Genomic DNA, 16,689 nt, shown 5'->3' on the forward strand with positions numbered 1-16,689 from the left:
TTTGCCTTTTCTACCTTGCTACCAGTGATGTCTGGAACTGCCTCCGAGACACTTTCTATATGCTTCCTCACACTCCTCCTTCAAACCGTTTTTCAAAGTTCACCTTTTCCATGAAGACTTTGACATGACTCCTTAGCCCTCCTGCCCTCATGCAATGGTGGGGGTCCTATGTTTTCTCCTCATGTTGTTGGATTCCAACTCCCATCAGCTCCAGCCAGCATGGGCTATGCTCAGGCATGATGCGAACTGCAGTCCATCAATATCTAGAGGACCACAGGTTCTTCATTCCTGTCAATGAAACTCTGCCCATATATGTGCAACAGAAATTGACAAACATTATTCGCTTGTTTATCCTGGATTCTTTTTCTCTCCTCTGCCTCTGTTGCCTCCTGTATGTCAAATTTAAAACAAAAATTAATATAAATGACCCAGATGATAGGCTAATAGATGAAATCAGCACCTTTCTTTGGCTTCACGCATATGCTTCCCACGTCACTGAAACCAAGAACCACTTCATATGTGACCATATGAATATGCCATGTGTGTACCATGTATGTTCAACGAGTGTACACTTGTCTAATTGGATGCACATATTTTAGGAAGCCCCAGTCATTACAACTTTCCACTATGCATTGCTCAATGGCAAAACAGACACATATGTGTTGATCACACCTAAGAGTCTCTCATTAGAGTCAATACATGATAAACATATTTTCCTACCAAGAAAATGTTTTGGAAACATCAGTGCTTGTGAAGATGTTCCAAGACTGGATTCCAAAACAATCAGTAATCCAAATCGTCATCTGCATATTGATACAAAAACCCAGAAAACATAAAAGTGTGGAAAGACTAGGATTACTATGACCCTAAAGCCCTACTTACAGCTCCAGCCATATTAGTTGTACCATCAGCTACCGATACATTTCCAGCACAGTAAATCAGAAGAGCTGTAACTCCCTAGTTGAAACATGGCAGTAAGATTGCCACAGGCTATAGCTGGACCCTGTGGTCTCTCATAAGACTCAATACCACAGCTGGTAATAGTTTGCAAATCCCTTGTTACAAGGGTATGAGACACTTTCTCACGAATTACAGTACTTAGCGCCTGCTTTGTTTGGTTATCTAGAAGAGCCTGACAAAGAGTTCACAACACTAGAGATAAACAACCAAGAGGGTTTGTGCAAATCACTGTTACTGTTAGAATGTCTGAATCTGCTCTTTAAATTTCCCATAAAATCTTGACTGTCCCAAGTTGCACTGTGTAGTCCTGTGCATGTGTTTACTCAGAAGTAAGTTCCACTGTGTTCAATGGGGCTTATTCCCAGGTAAGTGTGCATAGGCTTGCAGTCTTAGTTAAAACTCTCATTGTACTTTTCAAACAACTAAAATGAGCTCTGGATCAGGTGAAAGCACAACCACCCAAGACCTGGACATGCAATAACATGGTTACCAGGCAGTGTGTGGCTGATGTTTCCTCCACCTTCTTATATAGTTAGTTGAACTTAATTTTATTCAAATAGGTGGGAATGGAGTCATTGTCCAATTAATTTTAACAGTCTGAATCCAAACCTAAGTGTTTCACATAAGTTGAGCTGTTTAGTAACTAGATTCATACCTCTTCAGAACAGTTTATAGGATTCCACTCCTGTTTTTGCATCATTGGAGAACTATTTTGCCCACTCACTTTTAATTACTTCTTGCAAATTTGCACTGGTTCTCTGCTTCCCACATTTCCTGCTGGAAATGGCTCCCTCAGGCTCCCTTGCTAAGCACACATGGGCTAAAACTGTGCACAGGAGAGCAAGGGAATGCATACAACATCCTTGTTTCAATCACATTCTGAGCAAGGAAGGTCTACAGGAGCTTTTCATTTGGCTGAATGCAAGTAGAACGCCTCATGCAATCAGGGCCCCTGCTTTGTCAGGGTCCCCAGTAACATGGAGAGCTCTACCTATGTTCAAGCAAACATGAATAAAAGCCCCCAATGGACATTCCTTGCTCAACAGAGGGAAAGTGGGGAGCTGAGCTGGCAGGGCAAGCAAGCATCAGGGTGCCGGGGTGGAGCTTGCGCAATAGTTGCTGCTTTTAAGCAGAGGATAGCCATCTGTCATGAGTGTTTTAGTTGAGATTCCTGCATTGTAGGGGATTAGACTAGACCCTCAGGGTCCCTTCCAACTCTACAATTCTCTGATTCCCATCCATGGATTCAGCGTTCGAAACTCCCATTGTTCTAGATGCATTTTGCAATAGGGAAATTCATTAGCGTGAGCAGTTTCTGAGCTCTAGGTGCAGTACTGCGCCGAAGATTTCAGATTAAAACTGCAGCGTGGAAGGAAAGGAGGACCTTTTTCTGCTTCCCCACTTCCAGCTACTTTCTGAAGACTGAAGAAGAGACCCTCTTAAGAATATTAGGGGAGTGGGCAGGGGAAGGACTAGACCATGGGTAGGCAAACTATGGGCTGGGGGCCGGATCCGGCCCAATCGCCTTCTAAATCTGGCCCACAGAGTCTGGGAATCAGTGTTTTTTTACATGAGTAGAATGTGTCCTTTTATTTAAAATGCATCTCTGGGTTATTTGTGGGGCATAGGAATTTGTTCACACACACCCCAATATAGCCTGGCCCCCCACAAGGTCTGATGGACAGTGGACTGGCCCCCTGCTGAAAAAGTTTGCTGACCCCTGGACTAGACCATGTGAAAAATGAACATAATATTTTAGCTGCAGTTCATTCATTTTCTGTTTTGTATTCTGGTTATAAAAAAAGTGTGCCTAGACATTCCATTGTTGCGCCCATAACCTAGGTTTAAGGTGCCATTTAGCTCCTAGCTTTCATATCTCAGTTTCTCACACTGCATGGACTCACTTTTGCTTGTTCAGTCAAATGCTTGAATACACCTAGGGAGGTTGCTGTAATTTGAAAACTGTGTTCAAGTTCCTTTAACACAAGCCTCCCTGGTGTGATAGGAGCTTCTGTTGAAATGCACCAGGTTGGCTAGTAATTTGAAGGAAAGAGGGCCCTTTGCATTAGGATTTTTTTTTAAGGAGCATTTTGATATATACGCCCCATGTTTTCATTCGACAAAGGCGTTCGTCAAAGTGGCTTACAAATATAAAACAGAACAGAAAAACAGGAAGGAGCCAAGCATTAAACTATCAAAGTAAAGCTAGCGAAAAAGCAAAAACAAACCAAGAAGGGAAAGAGCCATGCTCACATACAATACAATAAGCAGCAACAGAATCAAAAGCTTGCTCTAAAGGAATGTTTTTGATTGTTGGGTAAACTCAAAATCTCTTACGGTAAGACAGATCTAAGTATTCTTTTGTTTAGATTTTTATTATTGCAAGTAAGTTTGCATAGGACTGATTTCACCCTTTGCTACCAAGTGGTGATGAGCAATTTCCCTATACTTCACACCTGTTGTTATTCAAGGGGAATCTTACAGCCTGGATTAGAGCACTTGCACCTATATCCATGGATGTTTACATCTAACCAAAGATGTAAATGTTAATGGATACAGGTTCTACTGCTATAATCCAAGCTGTATGTAAACAAGATTTCCCTTGAATAACAGCAGTTGAGCTGCTAAACTGATCTAACCAACCTGAAGGGGATCATTTAAACACAAACATGACCCAAAGCCCAGTTTTCATGATTCTGAACTGAAGTTAACGTAATTTTATTTAAAAGAGACAAAGCTCTCTTATCATTCCATTATTTTTATTTTTTAAAAGCTGCTGACTTGCTTGCCTTCCATCTGCTTGCATCTCTTGCTTTTTGGGTTACCAGGCTTTGTCCAATTCAGGCAAACCCCTCATTTACACACATTCAGTATGTGTGGGACCATGCACAAGCACATCCAGAAGTGACCCAAAAACATCACAAAAAGGGGCGGGGGATGGAAGAGAGTGTTTGCAGGCTTTTCTGATGGTGTTTCAAATATATGTGATTTCACTGATGCCTGTGATGCCTCGAACCATAACCCCTGTGTAAATGGGAGGGTTGCCTGTACAGTGGTACGTACCTTGGTTCTCAAATGCCTTGGTACTCTAACAACTTGGAACCCAAATGCTGCAAACCTGAAAGTAAGTGTTCCACTTTGCGAACTTTTTTCGGAAGCCAAACGTGCTCCGATTTGAGTGTTACGCTTCCGATTTGAGTGCCACACTTCCATTTTGAGTGCCACACTTCTGTTTTGAGTGTTATGCTGAGGTCTGTCTGTTTTTGCTATTTATTTCGCATTTTTGTTTTTGTGGCTTTTTGTTTTGTTTTTGTGACTGTGTGGAACCCAATTCAGCTACTGGTTGATTGTGTGACTGCAGTACATTGTTTATTGCTTTCATTTTATGGATCAATGGTCTCGTTTGATAGTCAAATTCATGTTAAATTGCTGTTTTAGGGGTTGTTTTTAAAAGTCTGGAACGGATTAATCCATTTTGCATTACTTTCTATGGGAAAGCGTGCCCTGGTTTGGGAATGCTTTGGTTTTGGAACGGACTTCCAGAATTGATTAAGTTTGAGAACCAAAGTACCACTGTATAGTCAATTGCCACAGGGAGCACTTGCATTGCACTGGAATAATCTGTCTCCTTCATTCATAACATGGGGATAAGGAGACTTGCTAACATCAACAGAAACACTACACATGGTTAACCAACCCTATGTTCCTGAGTGTCCATATATTCTGGTATTCAACTAAGTTTTACTCAGAATAGACCAACTGAAATTAATGAACATGACTAAGAGAAGTCCATAAATTTCAACAGCAGTGCTCTTAGTAAAACTTAACTGAATACCACCTTACAGGATTTACCATTAAAAAATAAGAAAAGAAGTCCCTTGCCTTATCTGCAAGAAAGCAATATAAAAGACAAGAGCATTGTTAAGGTGCATACACAGAAGAGAGTGGGCCTCTTCAAACATTGCATTTTTCATATTGTAAAATGGGTTTCTCTTGCCACAAATTCACTGAGGGGAAAAACCTAATACCATTATGTGACACTTTGCAAATTCTGTTGGGCATCCATTTGTCCTCTATAGATGAAGCAACCCTGTTTTGCTCCTTGGTATTTGGAGATTAGGGTGATTTGGAAAGGGGAGGCAGTCAGAAAAACATAATAGAGATGGCAGAATCCTTTGTGTCTGAGAGGACGGGAGGCTTGAATTGGAGATATATATATATATATATATATATCCCAAATACAGCCTGGTGAGAATCTCCTTCAATGAAAACAGACACTAATTTCAGACCCTAAAGTACTGCTATCATCCTCATTCAGCCATGCATGCAAAATCCCAGTCAATTGCTTTTCTCCCCTTCCAACTGTGCAAGTGAAGCAGTGCTGATCATCATAAAAGGTTACAGGCCAGTAGATTGCACAAAGGGACTAGTAAACATTCTTCCCATTTCCCCCCACCCAAGGCAATTCAAAACACTATTTAATTTCATAATGAGACTCCAGAACGTAGTAGCTAGCAGAGGACAGCTTGGCTGAAAAGGTACTACTAGATTATGAGGCACATGAAAAGAAGGGACGATGAAAGAAGCATTTCCTTGCATAAAGGCAGGATTTTGGATCCACATATCCCCATTTGCATTTTTCAGAGGGGGCTGGAAAGGAGGACCTGAATGGAAGGATATGGTTAGGGGCAGGAGGCAAAGGAGAGAAAGGATGGAAATCCTCTCTTGCTTCAACAAAATTAAAACGGGGCTAGTCTTCAGCTTAGAAGGGTATTTAATTGAAGTTGCTACAAATGATGTATCTACCACATTGTTAGGTCTTTAAAAGGATGGTTCAAGCAAGCAAGAGAGGCTGATTGCTAAAGGAAAGCAAACATCCTCCAGGCTCACTATTCACATGGTAATTTTTGGATCAATAAAAACATCCTCCCAATGCTAGAATGACCATCTTCTATCTAGAATTCTTTTGGTACTTAGGCACCCATTGGCCCAAACTCTGAGCAGTTTGCAAGAGACATTCTATTTCTCTCCCTTCAGAGTCTGCCTTTATTACTGTTACTAGTAGGACCAAGTCAGACCAAAGGCCATTGTTTCAGGACTGGAGCTGTTCCAGGTTTAGACATATGGCACTGAAGCAGGTGGATTAAGGAGGAGGGGAAGAGTGTGCGTTGGTTGGGGAATGGGGCAGGGGGTGGGGAAAGAGTCAAATGTTTTTGAATAACAGCTAAGTTTCCAAAAAGTTTCAGCCTCCAGCTAGGCCAACTTTCCTCCTGTACAAAATGAAAGGAGTTCTTTGAACTCAACAGCTTCTCAGCCAAGAATCCAATGATTAAAAACTCATTAGCGCAAAGGAAACAATCTGGATGGAGGTGTACACAGCTTGCAGCCAAGTCAGCAGCAGAGTAGTTCCTCTATGCATAGCGGGGAGCATATTTCGCTCAGTGGGGATAGTGAGATACTCTTCAAAGTGGGGGAAGAGGGTCAAGAGAGGCTATTGATTTGCTGTGATGTGAAAGAAACATCTATTCCAGTTGTTGGGCACTTAGATAGCTTGCATCTGTCACATGCAATCTGTCAGGCAGGGAACAAGGTAAACAAGACACCACCATCTTTTGCCCCTTCAAATAGTTCTAAAGATCAAGAGGTTAGGAACCACAGCCCCATCTTTAACCATTTAAGTGTATATGGGGACCAGGAGCAATGTTTCATTTGTCAAATGCTGATGGTTATGGAGGGATCTGAGCAAATGGTGACCTTGCAAACAACGAAGATAGCAGGGGAGGGTTTCCATAAGCCACAAGCTTCTCATTTAGGGGTGTACATAAACTACAGGGAGGAGTTGATACAAGAAAGGAAGCTATTTGGGATGAGAATAGGTGGGGTGAGGTTTTCTTGCTTTAGGTTGACCTCCAATGCCAACATCACACACACTTTCCTGCCCCACCTAGATAATTTAGACTGGGATTCCTGCCATGACTGTGACCTATTATTTTCTCCCTTTAATAATTCTTTTATATAAAATATTGTAAATATCAGTGTGACCTTTCCAAAGACTGAACACTGAGTGTGTGTGTCCGCCATTCCAGCTAACATGATCAAGAAACTCAATCTGTACACAGTTGAGATGAAAGGGCTAAGCCTGCCCCTCAGACCCCAGGAGCACCAGGTGCAGGGGGTAGGTTTGCTCCACCTTGGTGGTGTTCTCAGATGTACATATTCATATGGTTGCCCTTCATTCCTACAGAAAGAGAAAAATAAGTATCGCATTTGCTGACAGTGTTGTAGTGTGCACAAACTCCCACAGACAAGTATCCTGTAAGGGGTGCAGTGAGTGGTTATCTGTGCACAAAGATACAATGGATCCCCGAGATGTCTTTGCACATTCCCATCCTTCCTGTACACACACACACACACACACACACACACTTACAGGCATTCTGTCTCGTACAAATCTGACTGTCACAAACTTCCCATAACATGTTCCACTTGAACACCTGGCCAATGGCCCTACTCAAATTTGCCAATGAAGGACTCCAAAAATTTCTGCAAGAGTCATCAGCCGGTCCCATCTCAATCCTGTTGATTCCAAACATATGCACTTTGTTCAGTTTTACAAGTTTCTCAGGAACAAGCAGTTCCAGGCCCTACAAACAGACACACACACACAGCAGTGGATAGCATGGTGCAATGGAGGCGCGCACTGTTGCTGCTTACTGCAAGGGAGACATAGTAGGTGCTGGTGAGGTCAGAATGGTGCAAATGCACAGGTTGAGCCAATCCAGTACAGCTGCTGGGGTGACAGATAAGTGCCTCCAACTTGCCACACCATCCACTACAAGCATGTACTTACCAGAAAGGCTCATTGTATTCAAAGAGATGTTCTTCAGAATTCACCTTTTGGCTCAGACAGCCACTCTCAGACTGGAGAGTGAGTCCTACTGGAATTAATGTGCCTTGATTTAGGATCAAGATGGGAGTATGGGGCAGAAATCTGATCATTTTAGTTAAACAGCATGCATTGAGAATCAGAGTTGTTCCATACTAGAGATACGAGCTCCCCAAAGCACTTCCTCTCCTCCATTTTGCTACCTGTCACACATTACGTTATGTTTTACAGTTTGCAAATGGAACATTTTATCCATACACTTAGAATGTGCAGGCAGGAACAGCATATGAAATTCTCAGCTCCGTGTACGACACAGATATACACAAGAGGCAGCTGGGATTTACAACATGCATATATCGTGGAAACCAAGCGTATGCCATTGTATGCAAGTAACACAGGAAGCAAATGTCATGCTTTTCACACTAGCTCTGAAAGTGTCCGGACATCCTTCCCAGTTTGTGACCCAGGAGGACAAAAATCCAGACTCACTGGCCTGCCAAGGGTGAAAACTAGCAAGTCAGGTGGCAACTGGTCAAAGATTTCTAGTGTGACTATTTGCTACATGTCTCTAAGCTACCTATCTTCCTCCTTGCCTCAGGGAGAATCTTTTGGACAACTATGGTCTTAGCAAGAGACTCATAAATAGTGTACATATCATTATGCCATGAAATTTCCTCTACCAGCCGGTTAGACTGGGCTCTGAAGAGTTAGATTAAGCCTCCCCCAAGGAGCTCTGATCTCTCCAAGGAAATATTTTAGTCCCCTCCCCATGCCTTGCTGTCATATTGCAAAATGCTTTTGAGTCTCCCCTCCGATTCCAAAAGTTGTTTACCATGTGGCAAAGGAGGACTGTCCTATGAGAAACACATGCACCTTTGGACACATGTATAACTATGCAGACATTTCTTTGGATCCTAATGACAGAATGAATGATACCGGTTCAACATGCAGATGTGAAAAGGGAGGTTGTGTCTTAGAAAGAGAGGAGGAAGAACAAACTGAGCCCTTGTACTCTCTGCTGCTTCAATGAACGGGCAGCTGACACAACTCCCTTCTCTACAGATACTGTCATGGCAATCACCCTCTTATTTTGGTGCCTTGGGTGCAACAACTCCTCTAGTCCCTCCATTAAGATTCAAATCAGTGATCCTGTGTCTAATTACCATTTTCTGAGTCATAGAATCATAAGAGTTGGAAGGGACCCCAAGGGTCATCTAATCCAATGGCCTGCAATGCAGGAATCTCAACACACAGTCCCCCATCCAACCTGAAACCATAACAGACGCTGCTTAACTACAAATGCACTAGCTGTTTTATTGCTGCACCACTCAGCCTTGCAGTTTCCCCTAATATGAGTATTACACACTCTTTCTAAGAAGTCTTTTGTGCAAAACCCAAAGACAGTGTTGGAAGTCTGTGTGTTGTCTGGGCGACCCCTGGAGCAACATGAAATTAAGCTCCCTGAAACAACAGGCTTGCTGTGATTGACTCACTACACCTATGCAACAAAGTCCTTTTCAGCAATCGCCCAGCCCACATCAAGCCCACTGGTCAGTCAGTGTGGTGTAGTGGTTAAAGTGTTGGACTAGGACCTGGGGGAGTAGTGTTCAAATAGATAAGCTGACAAGAACCGTTTCCATCAAATAACAAAGCCCTATCCATGATGATAGCCATTTCATGCAACTGAGCTATCATACGAAAGCCCAACTGAGCCCTAGAAATTCCACATATCTTCTTCCTCTCTTTAAAAATCCAAACCACAGCCTAAACAGAAGAGAACTAGGAACACGACTGCCAGTTTTGCTAGACTTTCTTGCATGGTATCAAATTGAAGTTGAGGCTGGTTACTGTCTGGTTGTTTCATGTTTATGCCCCACTACCTATTATCGGTTCTCACGTTACAGACCCATGGAAGCTGTGGGAAGCACTTCTGAGCAGCAGCAGCAGCACCAAGCTCATCTCAGACACCTCAAGGATACGGCCATGTTTTGGGTACCACAAGGAGCTACTATACAAGTGTTTCCTCCCTTAGTTTCCCAAGAGAGCTCTTAATGTGCGAATTTGTCCCCCCAAATGTGTTGTGTACAGAACCATCACTCTGCTTAGTTGGGGAAGGGCCTAGGAGAGGGACAACATGTCATTTTGGAAGGTGGCGGAGGTGAGCACATAATCATCTTGAACTTTAGAAGAGTTTCCTGCAAAGGAACTAATCTGGCGGGCATCATATGCAAATGATCACGTCATACTCATAACTTTCAGTCCCAAAGGACCCCCCACAATGGCTTACAAATTTTTAAAACAACATGATTTCTTTTTTTACAACAGCTATAAAAATGTTCAAAATAAGACAGCAACAACACAGCCTAAGGCCCATGGGCAGGATGTGGCCCAATAACCTTCTCAATCCGGCCCACGGACGGTCCAGGAATCGCGTGCTTTTACATGAGTAGAATACGTCCTTTTATTTAAAATGCATGGCTGGGTTATTTCTGGGGCATAGGAATTCGTTCATTCCCCCCCCCCCAAAAAAAAAATAGTCCGGCCCACTACATGGTCTGAGGGTCGGTGGACCAGCCCATGGCTGAAAAGGGTTGCTGACCCCTGCTTTAAAGTATCTCAGTATCCAACAGCAATCATAATGCTAACTTCCTCCGAAGGCCTTCACAAACAACATCATCTTCACTGCTCTTCCAGAGCTGAGGTAGAATAAGCCAGGTGGATTTCCAAGACCAGCTTCAGGTTTGAGATGCCCCTGACCAAGTGCCCTCCTTTGGTGCTGAGCCCTGGTTGTAGTGACGGGCAGTGGCAGCCCTCAAAGCAGCCATGGGGGGTGGCGTCAGCAGCCATTTTAATTTCCCACAAAGCCCCACAGTGAAGATATGTTGGGGGCATTGCAGGAAAATAAAAGCAGCTACACTCAGCTGGCTTTGATAACACCTCCCCCCCAAAAAAATGGGGCCCCAGGACAAGTGTCAGCATTGGGCCCTGCCAGGGTGTTGGGGCCCTGCCAGCTGCCCAAGAATGTCAGTTGCTGGTGCCAGCCCTGCAGACATTGCTCAGGAGTGACTCTTGTGGTGCCACCATCCAAAAGGTTCTGTTCATTAAAGGTGGGACCAGATGTTGCAAATGACAGAGAGTGGAGGCATACAAACTCACTGGGTGATGATGTCACATCACACACCGAGAATCTCCGTGTATGGAGATGTGGTGGTGGTGTTTTCTTTCTCTGAAAAACTTGTATCATTCATAAAGCCTGGCTCTCTTGTGATAGGCAGAGATTCCCCTATATATTTTACTTCTATTGTGCTTTTTTGAGTATCGTGTGGAATTCAATGGCACACACACACACACACACACACACACACACACCGCCCCAATTAGGTGAAACTAAGATTGGGACAATTAAAATGCCCAAGAGCAAAAACAAAACAAAACAAAACAAAACAAAACACTCACATGGACACCTGAACATTGAGTAATTTTCTCCCACCTGACTGGGGCAACCTTTGTCAGAAGCGTGTTATTTGACACAGGGTGCTAAAGCCTGGCAGGCATCCAAAGGAGTTAGCAGCCAAAAAAGATATTGTTCCACAGGGAGAGCAAAACTGGGTTATAGTATTTGTTTCAGAAAGCAAAGACTGTCCTCAATAGGTTGTTCTGCAATCTTAGATAAGGCTTGGAATTCAGGTGCCAGCATATAACCTTAGGCTATTTGCCTGTTGCCTCCAGATAAACTACATTCATTTGGATGGAGGACAAGTCACAAGCATAGCCGCGATGCTAACTCTGGCCAAATCCTTTAAAAAGTCAGACTGAATTCTCAGCAAACATGTGTATTCCAAGTAGCACAGTTCACAGTACTTAAAAAAAATACATTAGCTGAAACCTGAGAACAAAAACAAGTATCATGATTCTGTGCCTCCATCCCTGATCCCCTGACTTTCTTACTGTCATAACCACACTTGTATAGGAATCTGTCAGGGAAAAAAAGCCAAAGGATATTAAAACATTTTCATCTTTTACTTGCAAGTATGTTACCAGGCCACATTGGTGTTTTTAATCTGATGTTTAATAGCAGCCCAAACTGTGAATTGCCTACAAAGAGAAACGTTCAAATAAATGGCAGGTGATACTGGGGGAAGGGGGCAAATATATTTCCAAATAAGAGTCCTAATCAGAGAAAAGGATCTTAGTCTAAGACATATGAAACTGTCAAACGAGGATGAATCTTTGGGTCAATTCCCACATTATGTAGAGGCCAATCTGGGTTTGCCCCTAAGTGTGCACTTCCTACAGACCATCACAACTCCCTGATGCGTATAACCAGGCGACACACCAGAGTTTGTGAACCCATGTTTATCATATTCATACCTCGGATTTCACCACAGTCAGTATCCAAAAAGACCAAGGGGGTTGCCAGTTTCTCCTTCCAGTGGCAGCCTGTGAGACATCATGGAATGTCGCTCAGAAGCTTTTCCCTCAGCCTGCAGAATAGCTTTTCTGCGGGCAGAAGCTTCCATCAGAGGCAGAGGCCTGATGTGTGTATGAATCCTTTAGATCTCAGCCCACAGCTGTACACTTTTAAAATGCAATGTGCAAAAACACCTTTTGCAATGGATTTCCTATTCCGCTCAAAGGATTTACGCCTTGCTCTGATATCATGTGAAAGCCTGCTCTGCTGGTATTATATCCTTTCCCACCCGCCCACCCTTTGAACTTTAGCACTCTGTGAACTTTAGCATTTGCAAGTGTCTTGTGAATCATCTTGATAGTCCTGGATACAACAGCAAAAAGGAGCAGGAGTTGAAAGAGTCTAAACTCCAGCACATGCAAGGCCTCGCTGCCAGAGTCCAGGCCTGCCTTAAGCACAGCGTAAGGACATAAGATGAGCTTGCTGGATCAAGCCAGTGGCCCATCTAGTCCAACATCCTGTTCTCATAGTGGCCAACCAGATGCCTGTGGGAAACTTGCAAGCAGGATTTGAGCGCAAGACCACTCTCTCTTCCTGTGGCTTCCAACAGCTAGTATTCAGAAGCATAGCTGCCTCCAACTGTGGTGGCAGAACATAGCTGTCTCGGTTAGCAGTCAATAGCCTTCTCCTCCTTGAATTTTTCTTATGCTCTTTCAAAGGTACTAGTGGTCACCAATGCCACTTGTGGGAGCGAGTTCCATGGTTGTAACTATGTGCTGCGGAAAAAAGCACTGTAGCTTATTTTCTCAGCCACAGATGCTGCACCAAAGTTTCCCTCTTGTACTTACGGATTACAGGGGGAGACAAAAAGCAGGGTTGGGACACCAACCTACACCAGGGAGAGGGAACTTGTGGTCCTTCGTTGTGTTGGAACCTAGCTCACATCAGACACAGCCAAAGCGGTCAATGGCCAGGGATGAAGGAAACTGTAGCCCAGAAACATCTGAAGGACCACAGGTTCCCCTTCTACACACACATCTTTGCACTCCATCTTACACATTATCTGCTTATTCATTTCACAAACAATTCACATGAGCTACAAGCAGGTGCAAATACGCCTAATAGTAACGCCCAATTGTCAAGGTTAGTGAGAGTCGAGGAGACCGCAGATTTCCTACCCCTACACTAGATCTGCACCCATTCTTATTGGATCAGATTATCAGTCCTCTAACTGCCTTCACAGAACCAGTCCTATGGATGTGATTTTCAAGGGAGAAAAAGGAGGGAAGATTAGGCCACATTGAACCAAAGTGAAGTGAGGTGAACATTTAGGCTTAAATGTTCTTCACTCATTTTGAAGCTGATGCTGAATGTGGAGTGACTGTCTCCCTCTGCACTTGGAGCAGGGGCTGAAAGCAACTGGATTATCTTGGTTTCTGTGCCATGCACATGCAAAGGCCCTCTCCACCCTCCCCTTTAAATGCACCTCGGGCAGCCATCAGGTTTGCCAGATAGGTTACATAATGCACGCACACACACACACACACACACACACACACACCCTGGTCACTGCACTCCCATTCCATATACTCAAATTAGAGACAAAATACTGTGGACATAATAGAAAAACAATAAAAATATGATTTGTTATTGTTGTTGTTGTTAAAGCATTGCCTACCCCAACACCACAGAAGTGTCCTATCATGCAGAATAACAGTGCTACACAAAGGGCAGTAAAAGATGAGATCCAGAAACAGGCTGTGCTATCTCCAAAACGTAGGAGGGGGGGAGACTCTTATTTATAAGCAATCAACAATTATGAACATGCTACAAATCACCATTCCAACTCTCCAATTCCACGATTCTATGATAAAGGAACTTGAGAGTGATCTACATAAAACAACACATTGTTCGAGAAAGCAAACAAAACAAAACAACTAGGGAGGAAAATTCAGGTTAAGGTTATAGTCCTGCCAGCTCCTCTTTGTAAGTGAGAATTAACCTTTTAGCTGGATGGTGTCTGGCTGCTTATTTTATAACATGCTTGGTGACCTCTGCTGGTGCCTACAACTGTAAGAGCATCACCCTGCCTATCACCCATTGACTATGAAATCATTGTGTTACAGAACCCCACAGACTGGCTGGCGAGACAGTGCCCCTAGTCAGTTATAAATATGCTGTTTTGTTTTGGCCAGGAGATGCGAGGGGGAGAGAGAGAGAGAGATAGAAAGCAGGAAATGGGAAGAGGAGAAAGTAGCTCTGATTCTCCTTGAAACGATCCCCCAGTCCTGACCTATATGATTAAGTTAGCTCTACCTAAATGCATATATGGCGAGAAGCAAAATTTTATACGGTCCCTGTCCGCGAACAGAGAAAGCCACACTGAAAACCGTGCGAGACGGTGCAGAAAACCTGATGGTCTGGTTTTATTTCGGGAGGGGGGAGAGAGGGTGCGCGGGCGCAAATGATACTTTAACCCCTTCCCTTCTGGGGCATATTAGGGAAGCAGGGGGCTCACTGCAAATATTATTTTGAAAGCACTTTTTTTTCTGGGGACGGAGATCTTGAATTAATATGCGACTTACTCCAGAGTAGCCGCACAGTCGCTCCACTAAAATCCACAGAATTGCTCCCAAACGAGATGTCTTGACGACTGTAAGGAGAGATTCACCCGCCCCCTTTGCAGCGCCGTTTGGTTCTCATGGGGCATTCCTGGGTAAGTGCATTTATGGACTGGAAGAAAGTGATTCATTGATTCCCTGCGCTGGAGTTGTCCCGTCGATTTCAATACATGCGTACACAAACATGCCCGCGCGCGCCGGGTGAGTAGCCGGCGCACAGAGCACCCTTTATAAGAGTTTGCAAACAGGGACTGGAACGAGCTTTAAAAGAAATAATATTTCTTTTTTAAAAAACAAAACAAAAAACACACCACATGCCCTCCCCCGCAAAAAATGAAAAGGCCAACCAGGATGCTCCCCTCCAAGATGAATGAAGTTCCCATTTCTGAGACGGAATGATTTTTTATTAATCGGTGGATTAACTACAATTCCGCGCAAGAAAGAACCCAAGCGGCGCGCGCCTTTGCGCTCCGCTCTCTCTCTCTCCAAACACCCCAACCAGCTACAAGTTCCCAGAGGCGCCCGCAAAACCTTCCAATCCATTTGAGGGGTAGGGGGAAATCTCCAGAGGCTTCCCTCGCCCACCAGCCTCGGATCGGAGAGAAATGTCATCCCCTCGGGGGTTGCAAGCGGCGTGGGGAGGGTGGGGTGAGGCGGCGGCGGGGGCGGGGTGGCGAGCGAGCGAGCGAGCGCGGCTGGGCTTCCCCAAGACCCGGCCGGCGGCACTTACTAAGCTGCTTGGCGCTGGCGACTCCGCGCGGCTCCCTCCAGCAGCAGCGAGCGGTTCCTTGTGTCGGGCTCGGGCTGTTGTCTTGCAAACGCCGCCCCGCCCCAGGGGCAGGCCGGACCCGTCCCTCGCTCCCTCCCTCTTCCCTCCCCGTTGTATACAAGAGGCGGCCGGGGCTGTCCGATCGCACGCGGCGGGCGTCGCAGGCTCCGCGGGGAGGGGAGGGAGGGGAGGGGAGGGGAAGTGGGCAGGACGCTCCTCCGGCCACCCATCCGTGCACTTTCCAATGAACATCTTCTCCGGCAGCCCCCGCCCGCCAGCCAGCCTCCCTCCTCGTGGGGAGGATAGGTCAGGGATGCTGCTGCTTTCGCCCTCTTCTTCCTCTGTCCCAACCAGCCTTTCTTTGCTGAGCCGAGCAGGCCTTCCTGGGCTGGCGGGGCGCCAGTTGCGTTTCTCTCTCCTTGGCGCGAACTTTCACGCGGTTGCCTGATTTTTATTTCTTTGTTCGTTCTTCAAATTATTTATTTATTCCGCTTCGTTCGTTCATTTATATACTTCAATTCAGTATGTGTATTACAAAATTGTAGAGTTGGAAGGGACCCTGAGGATCATCAAGCGCAACCCCTTGCAAATGCAGGAATATGAAACTGTCCCATACGAGGATCGAACCTGCAACCTTGGCATTATCAGCACGGCACTCTAACCAGCTGAGCTAGCCATGCAATTTCACTGCTTAGAAAGTTGCGGTCATCTTAATCTGTTTTAGTATTTTATGCCGCAGCAGGCGCTGTAACCCTCCAATGGTTGGACTTCACCCCCCCCCCCCAAGGCGTACGCACCCCTCCATTGTCTGCTGAGACAGAGAGATTGTCAACAGCAATGTTTTAAAGAACAGTTGTGAATTTTTCTTGGTTTTGCTGTTATTTATCTTTCTGCAAACTGCTGTGAGGTGTCTGTTTTTTTACAATCAAGTGGTGTGCAAATGTTATTAAATAAAATAAACTATAAATGTACTGATACATTTTAGAAGACATCTGAAGGCAGCCCTGTTTAGGGAAGCTTTTAATGTTTGTCAGTCTATTGT

The 16,689-nt window shown here is 44.6% G+C and overlaps 1 protein-coding gene across 5 annotated transcripts in view; it reads right to left on the reverse strand.

Annotated features, from left to right (window-relative positions):
* SOX13 (SRY-box transcription factor 13) overlaps nt 1–15,711 on the reverse strand; it is a 64,011-nt gene extending 48,300 nt beyond the window's left edge. For 4 of the 5 annotated variants that reach the window (XM_083508925.1, XM_083508923.1, XM_083508924.1 and 1 more), the window contains exon 1: nt 15,609–15,711. The gene's annotated coding sequence lies outside the window, so the exon portion shown is untranslated. Of the gene's footprint in view, nt 1–14,842; nt 14,991–15,608 lie in introns of all 5 variants that reach the window. The other variant, XM_083508921.1, reaches the window with a different exon arrangement.
* Between the last annotated feature and the right edge of the window lie 978 nt (nt 15,712–16,689).

The sequence above is a fragment of the Podarcis liolepis genome (genome assembly GCF_965112155.1).
Source record: "Podarcis liolepis genome assembly, chromosome: 6".
NCBI lineage: Eukaryota > Metazoa > Chordata > Lepidosauria > Squamata > Lacertidae > Podarcis > Podarcis liolepis.